General features: G+C 36.7%; 1 protein-coding gene and 1 pseudogene across 5 annotated transcripts in view; one reads left to right on the forward strand and one right to left on the reverse strand.

Annotated features, from left to right (window-relative positions):
• Positions 1-23,203, forward strand: part of Marchf8 (membrane associated ring-CH-type finger 8) — a 128,517-nt gene that overhangs the window by 11,940 nt on the left and 93,374 nt on the right. The window lies entirely within an intron of this gene.
• LOC113198187 (proteasome subunit alpha type-6 pseudogene) lies at positions 6,267-6,796 on the reverse strand (annotated as a pseudogene).

A 23,203-nucleotide genomic window follows, 5' to 3' on the forward strand; every position in this document is an offset into this window, starting at 1 on the left:
TCAGCCACACCCTGCCTGCCTTATAGTAATATTTCTTATAGTAGTACTTTCAAACTGTTAATCTGCTAAATGGATTAATTCATTGATTAGGTGATAGTACTCATAGTCTGATCATTTCACCTATGATTTCACCTATGAACATTCCTGCTTTGTCTCACACATGAGCTTTTGGGGGACACTGTAATAGGAGACTTTTTTATTACTACTTTAACCTCTAATTGTTTGTTATTACTCCATTTACTCTTTTTATATCTTCTTGGTTCAGTTTTAGAAGATCATAAAATTTGTGATCATCTTGCCTCAGCCTCCTGAGTGGCATGCTACTACACCTGACTTTTGATAGCTTCTTGACGGATTATTCCTTTTATCAATATATAGTGACAAGAGCTGGGATTGTGGCTTAGTGGTAGGGACTTGCCTCACATGCCTGAGGCACTGGGTTTGATCCTCAGCACCAAATAAAAAAATAGATAAAATAAAGATATTGAAACAAATATGTGGTGACAGTCTTCATCTTCGTTTTTCTGACTGATTGTTCTGAAGTCCACTTTATTGAATGTAAGTATAGCCACTTTGGCTTGTTTTCAGATTCCATTTGCTTGGAATATCTTTTTCCATCCTTTACTTTGTGTATGTCTTTACCCACAAAGTGACTTTCTTACTAATGGCAGACTGCAGGGTCTTATTTTTAATTTAGTCAATTTGTGTCTATTAATTGGATAATTAATGCCATTTACATTCAGTTATTTTTGAAAGATATATTCTAATTCTTATCAATTTGTTGTTTTTCTTCTAGTTGTGGCAAGTGCTGTATGTTCATTACTTTCTTATTCGTTTTAGATGTTTAATAGTTTACTGAATTAATAATGTTTGAGTCTTTTCTAGTTCTCATTTATCAGTTCTTTCAGTGAGATTATTCTTTTTCATGTTTATGTTATTGTGATTTGTTTATTTTGCTTCCTCTTCTAAATGCAGTATTCCTTTAAATACATTCTGTAATTCTGGTTTAGTGATCATTCATTCCTCTAATTTATACTTATCTTGGAAAATTTTTATGTTTTCTTTCAATTCTAAAGGATAACTTTGTTACGTATAATAAGTATCTGGGTTGGCAGTGATTTCCCTTCAGGGTTTGAATTTTTAATTCCATGTACTCCTGTCCTTAAGAGTTTCTTCTAAGAAATCATCTGTTATTCTGATAGGTTTACCTTTATAAGCAACTTGGTGCTTCTCTTTTTGCATCTTTCAGTATTCTTTGTTCTACTAATATTTCATTGAATGTGTTTTCTATGCCTTTATCCTGTATCTCTGTTCCTTTGTCTTTACTTGTGATTCACACGTTTATTCTTTTAATCTCATCCATAAGCCTGTATATTCTGTTTATAATTTATTTTTTTCTTTATTAGCATCTGAATGTGATGATTCATCAACCTTGTCTTCAAGCTCTGCATGACATTTTTCTCCTGATTGATTTAGTCAATTGGTGAAGCTTTCAGTTGTTTTTTTTAAAAATTTGACTTATCAAGCTTTTGTTTCCAAGATTGTTTTTCCAGAATCACTTTTTTCCAATTGTTCTTTTACATCCTGAACTTTCTCCCCTAATTATTCCTTTTAATTTATTAATCATTTTAACAATCAACTTTGTATCCTTTGGGGAGAGCAAAGTCTGGGAATTATTCACCCATTCCTTTTTTTTTTTTTTTGTGGTGCTGGGAATTTAACCCAGGCCCTTGTGCATGTGAGGAAAGCACTCTACCAACTGAACTATGTCCCCAGTCCCTTCCTTCTTAATTTTGTGTTGTTTACTAAATGACCAATAGAAGTGGATTGGAAGTGGAACCACTTAGAATAGCTCTCAGCTGCCCTTCCTGCTAGTAGGAGCTCGTGCAGAATATAACATTCCCTTGAAGAAATCTACTTCAGAGAGATTAGTTCAACACATTTCCAGGGCTAGGGTGACATGGAGGGTGACATGGAGCACCGCAGCACATCTGGGTAATTGGCACCTTTTGTGAAGCTTTCTTGGATGGTAGGACAACAACTTAAGTGAATGTGGAGTGGGATGTGGAAGGCCGTACTCTTTCTGCTGCTTATGACTCTGGTGGCCTTCTGAGACCCAGCTCCCATTGGTAACCACTTCTCAGTTCTCCGAACTACTTCAGGTGGCTATTTGAGTCACCCATCTTACAGGGGAACAATTTATATTTCCTTCCATTGTTATCAAACAGTTTTTCATTCCATGGAGTTTTCGGGGGGGGGGTGGGGTTGTTTCAGTGATGCTGTATTCCCTGAGCACAAAGCCAAGACTCAAGAGATACATCCACTGGGACAGTTTAGTAATGATTGCCAAGGGTTTCTTGGGACAGGAACATGTAGCAAACTCAGACATGACCTAATGATGGTTCCTTATTACAGCATAGTGAGTACAGGTTGGGAAATACAGAGAACCTCTCTAACTCTGCCTGCTCTGTAGATCCCAGATCTGCTGTGTCCATACTGTTCCTCTGCACTGTGTTTGTGTTTAGATGCATTCACTGGCTCTTCTGTTCCCTCTCCCTTACCCATGTCCTCAGATGTGCTGCTGTGCCACCATGTGGTGTGCCTTCAGTACTGGAGCACTTTTTCACACTCTGTTCCATTCTCTAGAGTGCCTAGACTTTTCCATGTTTCTCTTTGCTGTTGAACCTCAGTCTTCCGATAGTAAACCACCCTGATGAGAAGCTGCTCTTTAGTTGTTCTGATTACCACTCAAAGAATTGGGAGAGTTCTCATGCCTCTGATCAATCTGTTTTCCTCTCTGACATTATTATTTTATAAAGTACAGGCCATTTGTTTTCTAGAATATCCCTTAATTTGTGCTTGTCTGAAGTTTCCTTATGATTGAATTCAGGTTATACATTTAGGTAGGGATAACAAAATAAATGATTTTTATTTTTCTTAGTATGATATATTAGGAGCCACATAATGTCAGTTTCATTGTTGTTGGTAACATTGGACACTTGATAAAGTTGGTATTTGTCAGTTTTCTCTATTGCCAAGATACTGTTTTTTTTCCTCAAAATTAATAAATATTGATAGTATGTAAATATCTTGTTCCTCATCAAACTTTCACCCATTTTAGCTTCCAGTGATAATTTTACAAATCCATACTCCTTCTTTAGTTATTGCCATTCTCCTATAAGAAAAAGCTTTCCCTTTTCCTCTCACCTTACTCATTCATTATTTAAGTAATTTATATGTATAACCTTGTTTAGTGGTCTATTATTCATTTCTGTGGTTATTTCTATATTCAGCATATACCAAATTTGGCCCTTATGAACCTTTTCAATCTGGTTCTTTTGTTGTTTTCATATGCTTTAACAATTCTTTGAACTCTTATTTACTTTCTGGTGTAACAAGATTTTCTGGGCTCATTTTGTATGCCCCAACCCTTGAATCAGCCCTGTTCCAGAGGAGTCTTGTTCTAATTAGTGGGGAATGTCATTTGGAAATCATAATCTGGTTACCTGATGAACTTATTGCATGCATGTAGGCCCCCTCAATGGACAAATTAGGATATATTTGTGTGTATCCTTATACACACATATCTTAGTTTTTCATTTATAAGTGTGTCTTAGTCTATTAGGGCTTATATAACAAAATTCCCCTGAGACTAGGTTATTTATCAGTAGTCAAAATTTACTTTATATAGTTTTAGAGCTCTAAAATTCAAGATCAAGGTGTCTATATTTGGTGTTTGCTGAGGGCCTTTTGCCTCATCTGCACATGGTGGGAGAGCAGAAAGGCAAAAATGCCAAGCCTGTTCCCTGTATCCCCTTTATAAGGTCCTTAGTTTTATTCATGATGGTTTCACCTTCATGATTTAATTATATTATAAAGTCCCCACCTCCTAAGAGTAGCATATTGATGATTAAGTTTCAACCTTTGAATTTTTGAAGACATACTGAAGCAACATCTATATACATACATATATAAAAAGTTATAAATTTATATTCATACTGCCAATGTTAATCTAACACCATGGTGGAGATTACTTCTAGTGTCCTCCTGACATTAAATTTTGTCAAATAACTTTTCTTAAGTTTTGCCTATACTCAATGTGCAAAGATGTTTTATATTTTTATTCCTAGAAGTTTTATTATAGTTTTGGTCTTAGGTTTAGATTTATGATCAGTCCAAAATTATTTTTTTATTTATGGTGTTAGGGGTTGAAGTTCATCTTTTTTTTTAAACATATGGATAATGAATTGCTCTAGAAACAAATGTTGAAAGGCTTTCCATTATTTGAATTGCTTTGGTTCTTCTTTTGAAAATCAATATATTGTATAAGAGTGAGTTTATTTTTGAATTCTTTGTTCTGTTATTTTGATCTGTTTGTCTTAAACCTTACTGTGTTTTCCTTCTAGCTACCACATATGAGAGAAAACAGATATATTTCTGAGTGTGACTTCTTTTTCTTTAATTTATTGTCACTAGTTTCATCTATTTTCCTGCAAGTGACATAATTTCTCATTAAGGCTGAATAAAATTCTATTGTGTGTGTGTGTGTGTGTGTGTGTGTGTACACACACACACACACATACACATACTGTATTTCCTTTATCTGTTCGTTTGTTGACTGATACCTAGGCTTGTTCTATAACTTGGTTGTTGTAAATTGTGCTGCAGTAAACATGGATATGCATGTGTTTATAAAATATCCTGACTCTGTTTTTTCTTTTTGGTACCAGGTGCTTAACTACAGAGTCATATTCCCAGCCCTTTTAATTTTTTATTTTTATTTTGAGACAGGGTCTTGCTACCTTACTTAGGGCTTCACTAAGTTGCTGAGGTTGGCCTTGAACTTGCTATCCTCTTGCCTCAGCCTCCAGAATTGCTGGGTTACAGGTATGTGCCACCACAAGTCGCCTGACTTCAATTCTTTTGGATAAATATCAAGGAGTGGTATGGTTGGATCATATGGTAGACTTATTTTTAGTGTCTTGGGGAAGCTTAATACTGATTTCCATAGTGGCTTTACTAATTTTTATTCCCATAACAGTCTATAAGAATTCTTTTCTGACCTGCATTTATTATTTGTATTCCTGATGATTGCCATTCTGACTGGAATATGTTGGAATCAGTGTTTTTTTTGGGGGGGGGTGCTAAAAATCAAATCCAGAGCCTCATGTATGCCAGGTAGGTGCTCTACCACTGGGTCACATTGCCAGCCCTCAGTACATGTCTTTGCCTGCACTTGTATGTTGAAGTATATCCCTTATTGTTTCTTCTAACAGTTTCAGTGTTTCTGTCCTTATAGTTAGGTGTTTGATTAATTTTGAGTTTACTTTTGTACAAGGTGCAAGATAAGGATATCATTTCATTTTTCTACCTATGGATATCCAGTTTTTTCAGCAGTACTTGTTAAAAAGATGCTGTCTTTTCATGTTTTTAGCATCTTTGTCAGAATCAGTGACTGTAGCTATTTCGGTTTGTCTCTGTGTTTTTTGTTCATTGGTTCATGTGTCTGTTTTTATGCCAGTACCATACTGTTTTAGTTTCTGTGTCTCTTTTTATAATTGGAAATTGAGTATTGTGATGTCTCTACCTTTGTTCTTTTGCTCTGGATTGCATTGGCTATTCTGTTTTTTTCTTTTTGTTCTTCCATATGAATTTTAGTTTTCTTCCTAATTCTATGAAGAATATTATTAGTATTTTTATGGAGATTGCATTGAACCTATAGATTTCTTTTGGCAATACTGTAATTTAAACAATATTAATTCTCCCTATCCAGTTTTTTTTTTTTTTTACTCATAGTATTGGGTACGTATTAGGTATCTTGAATCCAGAGTCAGGTCTTTCATATATGTTTATTTTTGTGGTACTGGTGATTGAACTCAGAGCCTCATGCATGCTAGGCAAGTGCCATACTACTGAGCTATAACCCCATCCCATCTTTCATATTTTTAAAATTTGTAGCTTTTATCTCTTCATGTATTGTTTCTTTTCTATTCTTTGTGTTCTAGGACTCAAGTAGCCATAGATGAATCCATGTCAGTCTATTCTTCATGTCTTCAGGCTCTTTTTAATATTTTTCACTTCCTAATGCTGAGTAATTTCTCTTTTATTCCCAAAAGCACTGTTTTTATTTATACAGAGTCCTAACCACTTTAGTAGTAGGAGTGGAAGAGGTTTCTTTTTCAATTCAGGGCCTCTGTAATGTTAGTTTATTGTTACCAAACACACAGGCAAGTGGCATCATGGATTTGGTAAACTAATAACAATGTCTAGTCTCTCTCTGCTCAGGCTACAAAGTGAGCATCAATCTCTGCTTCTGTAAGAATTCTGAATTTAGGAATTCAGAATTCTTACAGAATTTTTCAACTATAACTACTCCAACTTCTATTTCTGAAGGTTTGAAATCTATTGATAGAATAGTAGACAAACACGTAATTGCAGAATTGCAGTTTCCACTGTCTGTTCAAATAGCCAGTCAAATATTTTTTCACTTTTTTTTTTCAAGAGAGCTGGTTGGCTCAGTTTGTTTTACTCCTACTGCAGTGGCTTTAAACCCACACTAGTAACCTGCAGGATCACATTTGTATACCTGAGGGCCTTGTTCTTCATTTATACCATTTAAAATCATACAACTAAGTAGCTTCATTTTAGCATTCTGTCTGTAGACCTGAGAAATATCAGCAGTTCTTTTATACAGCATGTCCGTAAGATTCTCATAGCCATACTTGTATTTCCAATTAGTTGCCTCAGAGTGTGCCCTTTGTACCTGGGATCTGCTGTCAGCTGTCATTCTAGACATCACAGAGCCAGTGCTTTTAGTTATCTTGAATAAGTGAGTCACTGTGCTGAAATCCAATAATTTGTCAGGTACTTTCTTCTGTGTGACAATTATTGCACGGTCCTTCCCTCTGACAGCTTCTGATGACCACCCTGGTTTATACCCTTAAAAGCATATTCTACTTGGTGAAGCTGGCTCTTCGACAAAAAATGGTAATGTGGTGGTCAAATCAAGTGCGGGAACCACAGAATATGTTGGTGCACTCACTACTTCAAATACCTGTAGGTATACAAACCCCTCCGGAAGTTGCAATGACTGCTTCCTGGGCACCTGCTGGTCTTCCTCCCTAATTTCTTAAAATCTGACATCTAGTTTGGTAATCCTACTTCAGCTGTGTCTAATCTGCTGTTTAACTCAGTTTTTCATATTAATAGTTACATTTTTTTTTTAACCTTTCCTTTTATTTATTTTTTTTTTGAGTTCCAGTTATCATTTTACCACAAGATTTTCTGTGTTTATTCATCAAGTGTCAACAAATTTTTATTTTTACATCTTTATGACACATGAATGAAAATCAAGAAAAAGTGCATATTTCTCTAACAACTCCTTGATATCCAAGAAAAGAACATTCAAAAGTTATCACATCTGTACTAGAAATTGTCACAAAAGAAGCTCAGGACTGTTCCTTCAAGATCTTTGAAAACTATTGTTCAGAACATCATCATTATTTTACAAATTCTGGAATTATTCTACAAAGTTAAGCATAATAAGGGTGAGGGTAAAAAACATATGTAGCTTCTTGAGATTGATCTGATATTATATATATATATATATATATATATATATATATATATATGTTATGAGGTACATATGATTATCTTATTAGTATGAGACAGAAATGAGAAAATCAATAAGGGTCCTTTGTTTTTTTTTTCTTGTATTTACAATAAGTTTAATGATATTAACTTTTTATGAAAAAAATGTTTTTATTTTTATTTATTTATTTTTTTTATTGGTCGTTCATAACATTACATAGTTCTTAATACATCATATTACACGGTTTGATTCAAGTGGATTATGAACTCCCGCTTTTACCCCGTATACAAATTGCTGTATCACATCAGTTACCCTTCCATTGATTGACATATTGCCTTTCTAGTGTCTGATGTATTCTGCTGTCTGTCCTATTGTCTACTATCCCCCCTCCCCTCCCCTCCCCTCCCCTCCCCTTTTCTCTCTCTACCCCTTCTACTGTAAATCATGTCTTCCATTTGTATTCTCTTGACTTACCCCTCCTTACCTCTTATATGACATTTTGTATAACCCTGAGGATCGCCTTCCATTTCCATGCAATTTCCCTTCTCACTCCCTTTCCCTCCCACCTCTCACCCCTGTTTACTGTAAATATTCTTCTCAAGCTCTTCGTCCCTACCCTGTCCTTGTTTACACCCCTTATATCAAAGGAGTCATTTGGTATTTGTTTTTTAAAGATTGACTAGCTTCACTTAGCATAATCTGCTCTAATGCCATCCATTTCCCTCCAAATTCTATAATTTTGTCATTTTTTAATGCAGAGTAATACTCCATAGTGTATAAATGCCACATTTTTTTTTATCCATTCATCTATTGAAGGGCATCTAGGCTGGTTCCACAGTCTTGCTATCGTGAATTGAGCTGCTATGAACATCGATGTAGCAGTGTCCCTGTAGCATGCTCTTGTTAGGGCTTTAGGGAATAGACCGAGAAGGGGAATAGCTGGGTCAAATGGTGGTTCCATTCCCAGCTTTCCGAGAAATCTCCATACTGCTTTCCAAATTGGCTGCACCAATTTGCAGTCCCACCAGCAATGAACAAGAGTGCCCTTTTCCCCGCATCCTCTCCAGCACTTATTGTTGTTTGACTTCCTAATGGCTGCCAGTCTTACTGGAGTGAGATGGTATCTTAGGGTAGTTTTGATTTGCATTTCTCTGACTGCTAGCGATGGTGAGCATTTTTTCATGTACTTGTTGATTGATTGTATGTCCTCCTCTGAGAAGTGTCTGTTCAGGTCCTTGGCCCATTTATTGATTGGGTTATTTGTTATCTTATTGTCTAATTTTTTGAGTTCTTTATATATTCTGGTTATTAGGGCTCTATCTGAAGTGTGTGGAGTAAAGATTTGTTCCCAGGATGTAGGCTCACTATTTATCTCTCTTATTGTTTCTTTTGCTGAGAAAAAACTTTTTAGTTTGAGTAAGTCCCATTTGTTGATTCTATTTGTTAACTCTTGCGCTATGGGTGTCCTATTGAGGAATTTGGAGCCCGATCCCACAGCGTGTAGATCATAACCAACTTTTTCTTCTATCAGATGCCGTGTCTCTGATTTAATATCAAGCTCCTTGATCCATTTTGAGTTAACTTTTGTGCACGGCGAGAGATAGGGATTCAGATTCATTTTGGTGCAAATGGATTTCCAGTTTTCCCAGCACCATTTGTTGAAGATGCTATCCTTCCTCCATTGCATGCTTTTAGCCCCTTTATCAAAAATAAGATAGTTGTAGTTTTGTGGATTGGTTACTGTGTCCTCTATTCTGTACCATTGGTCCACCCGCCTGTTTTGGTACCAGTACCATGCTGTTTTTGTTACTATTGCTCTGTAGTATAGTTTGAAGTCTGGTATCGCTATACCGCCTGATTCACACTTCCTGCTTAGTATTGTTTTTGCTATTCTGGGTCTTTTATTATTCCATATTAATTTCATGATTCTTTTATCTATTTCTACAAGAAGTGCTGTTGGGATTTTGATTGGCATTGCATTGAACTTATAGAGAACTTTTGGTAATATCGCCATTTTGATGATGTTAGTTCTGCCTATCCATGAGCAGGGGATATTTTTCCATCTTCTAAGGTCTTCTTCTATATCTTTCTTTAGGGATCTGTAATTTTCATTGTATAAATCTTTCACCTCTTTTGTTAGGTTGATTCCCAAGTATTTTATTTTTTTGGGGGATATTGTGAATGGAGTAGTTGTCCTCATTTCCGTTTCAGAGTGTTTGTCGCTGATATACAGGAATGCCTTTGATTTATGCATGTTGATCTTATATCCTGCCACTTTGCTGAATTCATTTATTAGCTCTAATAGCTTCTTTGTGGACCCTTTTGGGTCTGCTAGGTATAGAATCATATCATCTGCAAATAGTGATAATTTAAGTTCTTCTTTTCCTATTTTTATGCCTTTAATTTCTTTCGTCTGTCTAATTGCTCTGGCCAGTGTTTCGAGGACTATGTTGAACAGAAGTGGTGAGAGAGGGCATCCCTGTCTTGTACCAGATCTTAGAGGGAATGCCTTCAATTTTTCTCCATTCAGAATGATGCTGGCCTGTGGCTTATCATAGATTGCTTTTACAATGTTGAGGTATGATCCAGTTATCCCTAATTTTTCTAGAGTTTTGAACATAAAGGGATGCTGTACTTTGTCGAATGCTTTTTCTGCATCTATCGAGATGATCATATGGTTCTTATTTTTAAGTCTATTGATGTGGTGAATAACATTTATTGATTTCCGTATATTAAACCAGCCTTGCATCCCAGGGATGAATCCTACTTGATCATGATGTATAATTTTTTTGATATGTATTTGAATCCGATTCGCCAGAATTTTATTGAGGATTTTTGCCTCAAGGTTCATTAGAGATATTGGTCTGTAGTTTTCTTTCTTTGAAGTGTCTTTGTCTGGTTTCGGAATCAGGGTGATGTTGGCCTCGTAGAATGAATTTGGAAGTTCTCCCTCTATTTCTATTTCCTGAAATAGCTTGAAAAGTATTGGTGTTAGTTCCTCTTTAAAGGTTTTGTAAAACTCTGCTGTATACCCATCCGGTCCTGGGCTTTTCTTAGTTGGTAATCTTTTGATGGTTTCTTTTATTTCTTCTATTGTTATTGGTCTGTTTAGGTTGTCTATATCCTCCTGGCTCAATCTGGGCAGATCATAAGACTTAAGGAATTTATCTATGCCTTCACTATCTTCTATTTTATTGGAGTATAAGGATTCAAAATAATTTCTGATTATCTTCTGTATTTCTGAAGTGTCTGTTGTGATATTGCCTTTTTCATCCCGTATGCTAGTAATTTGGGTTCTCTCTCTTCTTCTCTTCGTTAGCATGGCTAGGGGTCTGTCAATTTTATTTATTTTTTCAAAGAACCAACTTTTAGTTTTGTCAATTTTTTCAATTGTTTCTTTTGTTTCAATTTCATTAATTTCAGCTCTGATTTTAATTATTTCTTGCCTTCTACTTCTTTTGCTGTTGTTTTGCTCTTCTTTTTCTAGGCTTTTGAGATGAAGTATGAGATCATTTATTTGTTGGTTTTTTCTTTTTTTGAGGAATGAACTCCAAGCAATGAATTTTCCTCTTAGAACTGCTTTCAATGTGTCCCATAGATTCCGATATGTTGTGTCTGTGTTTTCATTTAACTCTAGGAAGTTTTTAATTTCCTCCTTGATGTCTTCTAAAACCCATTGATCATTCAGCAACCTATTGTTCATTCTCCAAGTGATGCTTGATTTTTCCTTCCTTCTTTTATCATTGATTTTCAGTTTCATTCCATTATGATCAGATAAGATGCATGTTATTATCTCTACCCCTTTATATTGTCTAAGAGTTGCCCTGTGACGTAATATATGGTCTATTTTTGAGAAGGTTCCATGTGCTGCTGAGAAAAAAGTGTAACTACTTGATGTTGGGTGGTATAGTCTATATATGTCAATTAAGTCTAGGTTGTTGATTGTGTTGTTGAGTTCTATAGTTTCCTTATTTAACTTTTGTTTGGTAGATCTGTCGAGTGGTGAGAGAGGTGTGTTGAAGTCTCCCATGATTATTGTATGGTGGTCTATTAGACTCTTGAACTTGAGAAGAGTTTGCTTGATGAACACAGCTGCACCATTATTTGGGGCATATATATTTATGATTGTTATGTCTTGTTGGTGTATGGTTCCCTTGAGCAGTATGAAGTGTCCTTCTTTATCCCTTTTGATTAACTTTGGCTTGAAATCTATTTTATTAGATATGAGTATGGACACTCCTGCTTGTTTCCTCAGTCCATATGAGTGGTATGATTTTTCCCAACCTTTCACCTTCAGTCTATGAATATCTTTTCCTATCAGATGCGTCTCCTATAAGCAGCATATTGTTGGGTGTTGTTTTGTGATCCATTCTACTAGCCTGTGTCTCTTAATTGGTGAGTTTAAGCTATTAACATTTAGGGTTATTATTGAGATATGGTTTGTTCTTCTAGCCATATTTGTTTACTAATGTTACTAAACCTGATTTGTTATCCTCTTTGACTACTTTCCCCCCTTTACTGTCCTACCTCCCATAGTTGGTTTTCAATGTTATTTTCCATTTCCTCTTCCTGTAATGTTTTGCCAAGGATTTTTTGAAGAGATGGTTTTCTAGCTGCGAATTCTTTTAATTTTTGTTTATCGTGGAAGGTTTTAATTTCATCTTCTATCCTGAAGCTTAATTTCGCCGGATACACGATTCTTGGTTGGAACCCATTTTCTTTCAGTGTTTGAAATATGTTATTCCAGGATCTTCTAGCTTTCAGAGTCTGTGTTGAGAGATCAGCTGTTATCCTGATTGGTTTACCCCTAAATGTAATCTGCCTTCTTTCTCTTGCAGCTTTTAAAATTTTCTCCTTATTCTGTATGTTGGACATCTTCATTATAATGTGTCTAGGTGTGGATCTCTTATGATTTTGCACATTCGGCGTCCTGTAGGCTTCTAGGATTTGGGATTCTGTCTCATTCTTCAAGTCTGGGAAGTTTTCTTGTATTATTTCACTGAATAGACTTTTTATTCCTTTGGTTTGGAGCTCTGTGCCTTCCTGTATCCCAATGACTCTTAAATTTGGTCTTTTGATATTGTCCCATAACTCTTGGATGTTCTGCTCATGGTTTCTTAGCAGACTTGCTGAGCTGTCTATGTTCTTTTCCAGTTGAAATACTTTGTCTTCATTGTCTGATGTTCTCTCTTCTAAGTGATCTACTCTGCTGGTAGTATTCTCAATTGAGTTTTTGAGTTGGTTTATTGTTTCCTGCATTTCTAGGATTTCTATTTGTTTGTTTTTTATTACCTCTATCTCCCTGTGAAATTGATCTTTTACTTCCTGGATTTGTTTGTCAATGTGATCTTTCATTATCTGATTTTGCTGTCTCATGTCTTCCTTGAGACTCCAGATCATCTGAAGCATGTATATCCTGACCTCTCTATCTGACATTCCATCTGGTGCACCTATTACCTCTTCTAAAGTTGAGTTGACCTGCATTGCCTGTGATCCTTTCTTTCCTTGTCTTTTCATACTGCTGGCGTTTCTTTCTGCTTGGTGAAACTGTTGTGTTTTGAAATTTTCTCTCTATTTATTTATATTGCTCTTGTATAGTTGAAAAATCACCCTTGCAGGGCAGGTAGTGGCTGTGATCCTCCTCCAATTGGTGTGATCCGTCTACCACGCTGGCAGGCCCTAGGTCTGCTCTGCTGGTCGGTCAAAGGTCCGCCTACCCAGCAGGCACGAGGGGCACCTCTGTCACTCCGCAGGTTGCTGGGCCTAACCTCCCGATGGGTCGAAGGTTCGCCTAGCTTGCAGGCACTGGGGGAGGGGTCGGTTCCCCCCTCAGCAAGCCACCGGCCCTGTCCTACTTGTGGGTCCTGTCCGCGTTCCCTGCAGACACGTGTAGCTGTTCTGTCACTCGGCAGGTTGCTGGACCTGACCCTCCCGTGGGTTGCAGGTTTGCCTAGCTTGCAGGCACTGGGGAGGAGAGATATTAGAAGGGGAGGGAAGAAGTCACTAAAGAGAATGAGTGTATGTATGTAACTCTTAAAAAAAAAGTAAAGCATAAAGAGCTGGGCATGTGGTGGCACATGCCTGTAATCCCAGGGGCTCTGGTGGCTAAAACAGGAGGATCTCAAGTTCAAAGGCTAGCCTCAGCAATTTAGTGAGGCCCTAAGCAACTCAGTGAGACCCAGTTTTTAAATAAAATAGAATATAGGACTGGCATGTGGTTCAGTGGTCGATGGCCCCTGAGTTAAATCCCTAGTAACTCCCCCCCTTCCAAAAAAAGTAAACCAAGATTTATTTTGGATTTTTTCTTTTTTACCTCTTTAAACATTTACTACCATATTTGGATGAATTAGGTGTTATTTTTAATTTTGAATTTTTAAAATTTTATTATATTTTTTATTTGTTATAAATAAAATTAGTTATACACGTCAGTAGACACATTATACATAAATGGAGTTTAATTTCTCATTTGTCTGATTATACATGATGTAGTGTTACACAGGTCATGTAATCATATATGCACATTGGGTAATAATGTCTGAGTCATTCTACTATCATTCCTACCCCAGTGCCCCCTCTCCGCCCTTCACTCCTCTCTGTCTAGTCCAAATTACCTCTGTTCTCTTCCTGCCCCCCACATTGTGAATTAGCATCTGCATATCAGAGGAAACACTTGGCGTTTGGTTCTTTGGGATTGGCTTACTTCACTTAGCATGATATTCTCCAGTTCCATCCATTTATTGGCAAATGCCATAATTTCATTCTTCTTTAAGGCTGAATAATATTCCATTGTGTGTGTGTATATATATATAATATATAATATATATAATATATATTATACATAATATATATAGTATATATAATATTATATATAATATATATATATATATAGATATATATAAAAATCACAATTTCTTTATCCATTCTTCTGTTGAAGGGCATGTGGTTGGTTCCATAGCTTAGCTATTGTGAATTGAGCTGCTGCAAACATTGATGTGGCTGCGTCTCTGCAGTATGCTGATTTTAAGTCCTTGGGTATAAACAGAGGAGTGGGATGTCTGGATTGTTTCTTTACAGATTTTCTTAGGAATCTCCATACTGCTTTCCATAGTGGTTGCTCCAATTTGCAGTCCCATGGATGGGCATTTTTCTTCATGGAGAAGTAGAATTCTTTCCTGTGTGTGCAGACAACATGGTTTTATTAAGAATGTGGGGGAGGGGAGGGGAGGTCATGGCCCAGCTGGGATTTTCCCCCTCCACATTGTCGCATGTAGGGCCTGGGCGCTCACTTGCAGCCCTTGGGCACCTTGGGGACACTGGGCTTGGCTGCCTTCTTCAACTTCTTGCTCCCAGCCGCTGCCTTCTTGGCCTTGCTGCTGCTGCTCTTGTTCTCGGTGGCAGCGGCCTTCCGGGTGCTTGCTTGTCGGCTGTGGCACCCTTGGTGGGTCAGGGGTCTGCGTGGCACCGTGCTGCCTGCTTCTTGGGTTTGTGCACAGCAGGCGAGGAAAAGGGGCCCACCGTTAGCTGGCCGCCAGCTTTTGGCAATTGAGCTTGAAGGAGCAGGTGGAGCCCGTGCCCTTGACCTGCAGTAGCAAGTCATTCTGTACCAGCTTGCACAAAGTACTTGAGGTTCTTAATAAAGGTACTATGAAAGAATGTAAGACAGGAAAATACTTATATATTTTTACTGTGGTGACAGTTAATAATGAACTGGCAAGAAACAAGATGGCTCTCAAAAGTCAAAAACATATCTGAAATGATCAAGATGATCTGAGTGAAGAAGACAGCAAGGAGTGACTGCTTTTCAGTGGGAGAAGTCATGAAGGCCCTGCTCCCCTTTGTTCAGTTGGAACCAGACTTTTTATTTTTTAAGAAAGGGATATGTCCCAATCTTTAAGCAACACATGACTATAAATTTATGCAAGTGATCCCTGGATCATATGGGACACTAACCTTGTGTAGTCCAAAATCCATTAGTAACTTTTGACTGTTCAGAAACTCCACTACTAATAGCCTGCTATTGACTGGGAGCCTTGCCAGTACCATTAGTAGTCAACTACCACTCTATGTAATGCACTGTATGTACTATGTGTAGTGAAAGATACATGAGAACTGAGAGCCACAAGCTTTCACTTTTTACTACTACAGTAATTTCCTGGAGAGGTGAACAGCTCACACCAAGGTGGTTAGTGTCACCTGGTAGACTAAGCAGACCTCTAACACTTGAGCACCCCTCAAAGAACAGGAGGTGACTCTGAATTATTGGAGTAGTACATCATGAACTGCAGTTACAATTTAATACTACATCTTTACATTTGCTTTCATTTCTCTTAACTGCAAATGGTGCCATGTAGGTTCTGTTTGTAAGGTTTAATAAAGTTTTATGAGACTTGTGTAGATTTTACAGTAGCAAAAGATAGATATTATCAACATATCATGAAAACATAAAAAATGTTTTTTCTCAATTCTTGCTGTAATTCTATTCTCTGTGATTTATCTGCAAGTTTTTTTTGTTTCCAAATCGATTCAAATCTCAAAATAAAGAATTCAAATATAAGGGAAAAAAAACAAAAAACAAACAAACAAAAAAAAAGAATTGGCGGGGGGGGGCTGGGATTGTGGCTAAGGGGTGGAGTGCTCGCCTAGGATGTGTGAGGCACTGGGTTCAATCCTCAGCACCACATAAATATAAAATAAAGACATTGTGTCCACCTATAACTAAAAAATAAATATTAAAAAAAAGAATTGGGAAGGCACCTTGTTACTTTTCTTTTTCTGTTTGCCTTGTTTCACTTGAAAATTTAAGTGTGTCTTATCACTGTAGATATCTTATATGAGACTTTTAATTAGAAGGAACAGTAATTCATTTCAGTATTCTTTAAGAGTAGTGTATTTTTTTTGAACTCTCAAGGAAAAATGAGCTGAATAACTGTGAGGTCTAATACAATTATAGGGATCAACTACTTAGCTCTTCTGTTATTTTCATGTCTGTTTCATTTTTTCCATTTGAGGCCTGAGGCTTTCTGATCCTTAAATTATCTTTTCGGTTTCATATCTTCTGCCCATAGTTCTCAATTCCTGATAACCTTGGCCTTACTTGTAAATCTTTGAGGATTATCCTTCTTCCTTGTATGTTTTTCAGGTTTACTTCCCTGTAAGTTCTTGGTTTACTTTGTGGCTTCTGGCTTGGTGTGTCTAGATTCCACATGCCAGGTCATTTAACTAGCTTCTCTTCAGCCAGTGGCTTGGATTCTCTTGGGTCAGATGTCTGTATATTAGGGGAAGGATGAGTCCTTCTATTCAACCTGTCTGCTGAGGTGCCATGATGACATGATTCACAAGTATGTTTCTAAGCTGTTTAGAATTATTTTTACAGCTGTGGAAGGTATAAAAATAAAAGCCCTCTAACCTAGAGAACTAATGATCTTGTTACGAAAGTAAGTTTGGTGAATTGAAAATTTCTGTGCTCTTTATTCTTGTGTGAAAGCTATTCAGTCTAATGCACACTTGGAATTTCTTCATTTCTGGGATTCTAGCCGAGGAGGAAATGCAAGTTTGCAGTCATATTTATAAAGGCTTTAATCTCAGATTAATGTTCATGTTTATTGAAGTATCAGTATCCATAAATGCATCTAAAATTAAGTGAAATATTCTTATAGTGTGAATTAGTAATATAACAAATGGCTTTAGGAACCATTTCTTAAAAATTCATATGTATGGTCAATAGAAAAAAACACAGCATGTTTATAGATGATAGATATTTAACTATCATCTGTTTGTCTACAACTGAACAGTTTGCAAAACACTATTTTGTTATGGCATTTGTTCTTTTTAAGAGAGATAATAGGGACAGTAGGAACATACCTCAACACTGTAAAAGGTATATATGCTAAACCCAAATATAACATCATTCTAAATGGAGAAAAATTGAAAGCATTTCCTCTGAAAACTGGAACAAGACAGAGATTCCCTTTTTCACCATTTCTGTTCAACATAGTCCTGGAAACTCTAGACAGAGCAATCAGAAGAAAGAAAGAAATTAAAGGGATATAAATAGAAAAGAACTCAAACTATCCCTATTTGCTGATGACATGTTTAGACATATTTAGATGATCTAATAAACTCAACCAGAAAACTTCTAGAACCTATAAATGAATTTAGCAAAGTAGCAGGATATAAAATTAGCACCCATAAATCAGTTCCATTCCTATACATCATGATGAATTAGCTGAACAAGAAATTAGGAAAACTGCCCCATTCACAATAGCCTCAAAAAATATTTGGGAATGAATCTAACAAAGAGGTGAATGACCTCTACAATGAAAACTACAAACACTATAAAAGAAAGGAATTAAAGAAGACCTTAGAAGGTGGAAAGATCTTCCATGCTCCCGGATAGGCAGAATTAATATTGTCAAAATGGCCACATTACTAAAAGCTCTATACAGATTTAATGCATTCCTTTTAGGGTTCTGATAATGTTCTTCATAGAATTAGAAAAAGCAATCATGAAATGCATTTGGAAAAATAAAAGACCCAGAATAGCCAAATCAGTCCTTAGCAAGAAGAATGAAGCAGGAGGCATTGCAATACCAGACCTTAAGCTATAATACAGAATGATAGTAACAAAAATGTCATGGTATTGGCACCAAAACAGACACATAAACCAGTGGTACAGAATAGAAGGCACAGAGACAAACCCACATAAATATAGTTACCTCATACTCGACAAAGGCATCATAAATATACATTGGAGAAAAGACAGCTTCTTCAACAAATGGTGCTGGGAAAACTGGAAATCCATATGTAATAAAATGAAATTAGACCCTTGCTTCTCACCCTGCACAAAACTGTTAAGTGGATCAAGACCAAGGCATTAGACCAGAGACACCGTATGCCTTACTAGAAGGCAAGGCCCAAATCTCTCTCCATCATGTTGGCTTGGGAACTGAATTCCTCAACAAGACTCCTAAAGCACAGAAGTAAAATAAAAAAAATCAACAAATGGGATGGTATCAAACAAAAAGACTTTTTCACAGAAAAGGAAACAATCAAGAACGTGAAGAGAGAACCTACAATGTGAGACCTCTTTGCTACCTGCTCCTCAGATATAAAATTAATCTCCAGGATATAAAAAGAACTCAAAAAACTTAACTCCAAAATACAAATAACTCAATTAATAAATGGGCAAAGGAGCTGAACAGACATGTTACAGAAGAAAAAATATGATCAGTCAATAAATATATGAAAAAATGTTCAACATCACTAGCAATTAGAGAAATGCAAATTAAAACTACACTGAGATTCCATCTCACTCCAGTCAGAATAGCAATTATCAAGATTATAAGTAACAATGAATATTGGTGAGGATGTGGGGATAAAGGTACACTCATGCATTGTTGGTGGGATAGCAAATTGGTGCAACCACTCTGGAAATCAGTCTGGAGACTTTTCAGAAAACTTGAAATGGAACTACCATTTGACCCGTCATACCACTTCTTGGCATATACCCAAAGGACTTAAAATCAGCATACCATAGTCATGCGGCAGCTGTGCTCATAGCACCTCAATTCACAATATCTGAACTATGGAACCAACCTAGGTACCCTTCAACATGGATAAAAAAATGTGGTACATATACCCAGTGGAATATTACTCAGCCATAAAGAAGAATGAAATGATGGCATTTGCCAGTAAATAGATGGAGCTAGAGACTATCACTTGGCATAAGTGAAATAAGCCAATTCCAAAAAACCAAAGGCCAGTTATTCTGTCTGATATGTGGATACTGACTCATAAAAGGTGTGGTGGGCAAGGAGGAGTGGAGGTTCATTGGATTGGTTGGGGGTATGGGGAAATGAGGTAGGATGGGAACGGTAAAGACAATAGAATGAATCAAACATAACTTTCCGATGTTCACCTATGAATACGTGACTAGTGTGGCTCTGCATCTTGTACAACCACAAGATGGGAAGTTATACTCCATATATGTATGATATGTTAAAATGCATTCTACTGTCATAACTAAAAAGAACAAATAAAAAATGTATAGTAGTGAAAAAAGAAAGAAAGAAAAAAAATCTCAGCAAGTAGGCAGAAGGGCATGAGGAGCCCTGCTAATTTAAGAGATTAAGAAAGGCCTGGACCGTTTTTGCAGTTTGTTGACTCAGAGCACAGATTCTGGGGCTAGCCATGCTCCTGGCCAGCTAGTTTGACCCTTGCCATCTTAGGAATCCTGCATATGGGAGTACTTCATAGGGTTGTAAGTATTGCTTTGGTTGGTGAGTGTAAAGTGTGCAGAGCTAGCCTGTGATATGGTATGTTCTCTGTTAGTGTGTATCCCTGCACAGGCTCACTAATGGTCATGACAAACCCAAGTATCACAGCAGGTTCCCAGCTCTGAATCTTATGCTTTTTTGTATGTTGTGCTGCCTCTGCTGACCTATTAAGTTTAATAGTATGTTCACTAACTTCTATTTTCCAGGTGTGAATAGAACACATATTTTTCTTGAATAACTGAAATTGGCCCAACTTTATTGAATTTAAGTCACATATTGTCTTTTGTAAGATACATTTATTTGAAATATTTATTTTATCTTAAAAAGATGGGACTTGTCAAAGCACAAGTAAGACTTTATTATAAATTCTATATTAAATTTTATTGATTTCACCATGTATTTCTTCCATTTAATTCTTGATATGTTATGCTTTTATATATATTTTCTTTATTCAAAATTGTGAGTTTTGTTTATGGTATGATATAATTGTAAAAAAAGAAAATTGGTTAGTATAGAAAAAGTGAAAGTTTTCTGGAGGTTCCACCTCTGTTTCCTCTGACTGTTCTCCAGCTGCACTATTGAGAATTCCATGTGACACAAGAATATTTGTGTTGGTGCTGGAAGCAGAAGCGCGCTGCCACCCCTGTTCCTGGCACCAGAATGCAGTCTCTATTGTGAATGCATACATCCAGTGTTGACAGGGCAACTATCAAGGCTGTGGTTGCCAGTGTGGTCATTATCACTTGTGTTGCTATCAGTCCTGTGGCTAACAGCTGCTTCTTCCTATTTTGCTGATCCCTGGCAATTTTATTGGTCTACAGATCCTTTTCAAGAAGTGTCCTTAACTCTATATACAGCAGCCTTACTTTATGTGGTGTAGTGTGATTGAAGGAAACCACGTTGTCCTCCAAACCAGGTCATGTTCTGTGGCTTTCTTTGGTTCATACCTGGATTCCTGCTTTAGAATGAGTGTCCCCTCTCCAGTTTCCCACTGTGTTCCGTGAGATTTCTAGGTTCTGTGTTGTAAACGGGTCCTTGACTGGCTTGATTCTGCTAATATCCCCTGTCATTCGCAAAATCTGTTCTCTCTCTTCTGGAGTGGTCCTAGTGAAGGCTAGGCTGTAAGTTTGTGCTCTGAAAGAGTAGTGTTATAATGAAAGTGATTTTGAAAAATCACTTGTGATTGACTAAGGGTTTATTTAATACCAGAGTTAATCAGAACTATTGAAACTGGCAGAAGAGTTTCAGTGATTATTTTACTTACACATTATGCTAGCTTGTTATTTTGTAGGCCAGCATAGACATCTTTAACTTAAAGTCTATTGAATGACGTATAACTTTCCTAGTCCTTGATATAAAGCATTTGTTTAATTTGACTCTGTGTGCTTATCAGGGGTTATCACTGTTACAGCCTGCTTGTGGGAGTGGTAAGCCTCTGTTGAATGCAGCTATGAAAGGACTACTTTGATAGCTGGGTACTGTGTCCTTATAGCTGCAAGCCTGTCTCTTCCTGTCTTGGCCTTTTAGAGTGACTCTGAGTTCACATTTCCAACCTAGTCTTTCTTTCCTTTCTTGGGGCTCATGTGAGTCTTCTGTTAACAGTCATACTTCAGACCTGTTCTGTTTACTTTAGGGACTAATTTATTTATTTTTTAAAAATTAGCTGTCATTGTGATCTACAAAGTGTATATTCAAAAGAATAATGCTTTAAATGCAGTTTTGGTAGCTAGAGGTATATGTAAAGTAGACTAGGCAATCAGTAGGAAGTATTAAGAGCAGTCATCTTGGGACTGGGAATGTAGCTCAGTGGTAGAACGCTTGTATAGCATGTGTAGTGCCTGGGTTTGATCCTCAAGTTTGCCAAAGAAAAACAGAAACAAAATGTCTTTTGTTGTTTAATAGCTATTGCTTCAATTTTTTAAGATGAAAATTCTAGAGTTCTTGTCACAACAATGTGAATATACTTAATAATCTTTGAAATCTGTACACTTAAACATAGTTAATTTGGTGAACTTTGTTACCACAAGAAAAAATAACATCCTTGGTGGCATATAGATTTAAAAGATTAAGTACAGGGTTTTTGATTTTTATCTTGCTTTTCTGTACTTGGTTCTATTTACTCTTACTTTTTTATTTTCACAGTGCTAGGGATTGAACCCATAGCTTCTGCTTACTAGGCACTAAGCTACATCCTGAGTTCAGTTCCTCTTTTAGTATGAATTGGATCAATAGATTAGAGCCTTGGAGGAAGCAGAGCAGGGCAATGTATAGGAAACAGAATTCATTGATTTGACATTTATTAAGCACCTTTCATATAGCAGGCTGTATGCTTTTCATTTATTATTTAGAAAAATAAAGGACATGAGCCCCGGATAAACAGGAGAAGAGTACAAGTCTTACTACTTCATTTGAAAGAACTGTAGAAGCCTCCTTATTGTAAAGCAGGAAATAATGAAGAATTGTGTATGCCACTAACAATTTTACTAATAAATTATGCACATGTACACTGTTTTATTGAATTTTCAAAACTTTGTAATGAAAAGTTTCAAACATTCATGAAAGTGGAGGGAGGAGTGCAATCTGTTACCAGCTGGCTTCCACACATAGCCTCTTTCACTATCCCACTGCATTTTTGGAGCCAGTTCTTGTTATGTCATTTTATTTTTAAATATTTCAGTATTTCACCAGCTGTTTTCTTAGACTTAATCACAATACCATTATCACCCCAAAATTCTTTTAACACTTTTTTTTTCAGTACCACTGAACTATACCCTCAGACCCTCTTTTTAAAAAAAATCTTGGAACAGTATCTTGCTAAGTTGTCAAGGCATGCCTTGAGCTTTTGATCCTCCTGCCTTAGCCTCCTGAGTTGCTGGGATTACAGATGTGTGCCACCATGCCTGGCTGCTTCTATACTTTTATTTTATTGTAGTTGATTTGTTTGAATCAGAATCTAAATAGTGTAAAACCAGGTGCAGACTGGTTTTAGTTTTAGAGGTTTGATCTAATTCCATTTTTGTTGCCAGGATATTCATAAGCCAGGTAGTGTACCTACAGTCCCAGCTATTCAGGAGGCTAAGGCAGGAGTATCCCATAGTCCAGGAGTTTTGGGCCAGTCTGGGCAATGTAGTGAAATCCTGTCTCTTTAAGAAATAATATTTAAAAATGCGCACACACAATAGAGCATCATCTTTTTTTGAATATTTTTAGTTCTAAACGGACATAATACCTTTATATTATTTATTTTTAATGTAGTGCTGAGGCTTGAACCCAGTGCCTAACTCATGCTAGACAAGTGCTCTACCACTGGTCTTTGTTTCTAATAGTACATTATGTC

The sequence above is a fragment of the Urocitellus parryii genome, chromosome 5 (genome assembly GCF_045843805.1).
Source record: "Urocitellus parryii isolate mUroPar1 chromosome 5, mUroPar1.hap1, whole genome shotgun sequence".
Classification (NCBI taxonomy): Eukaryota; Metazoa; Chordata; class Mammalia; order Rodentia; family Sciuridae; genus Urocitellus; species Urocitellus parryii.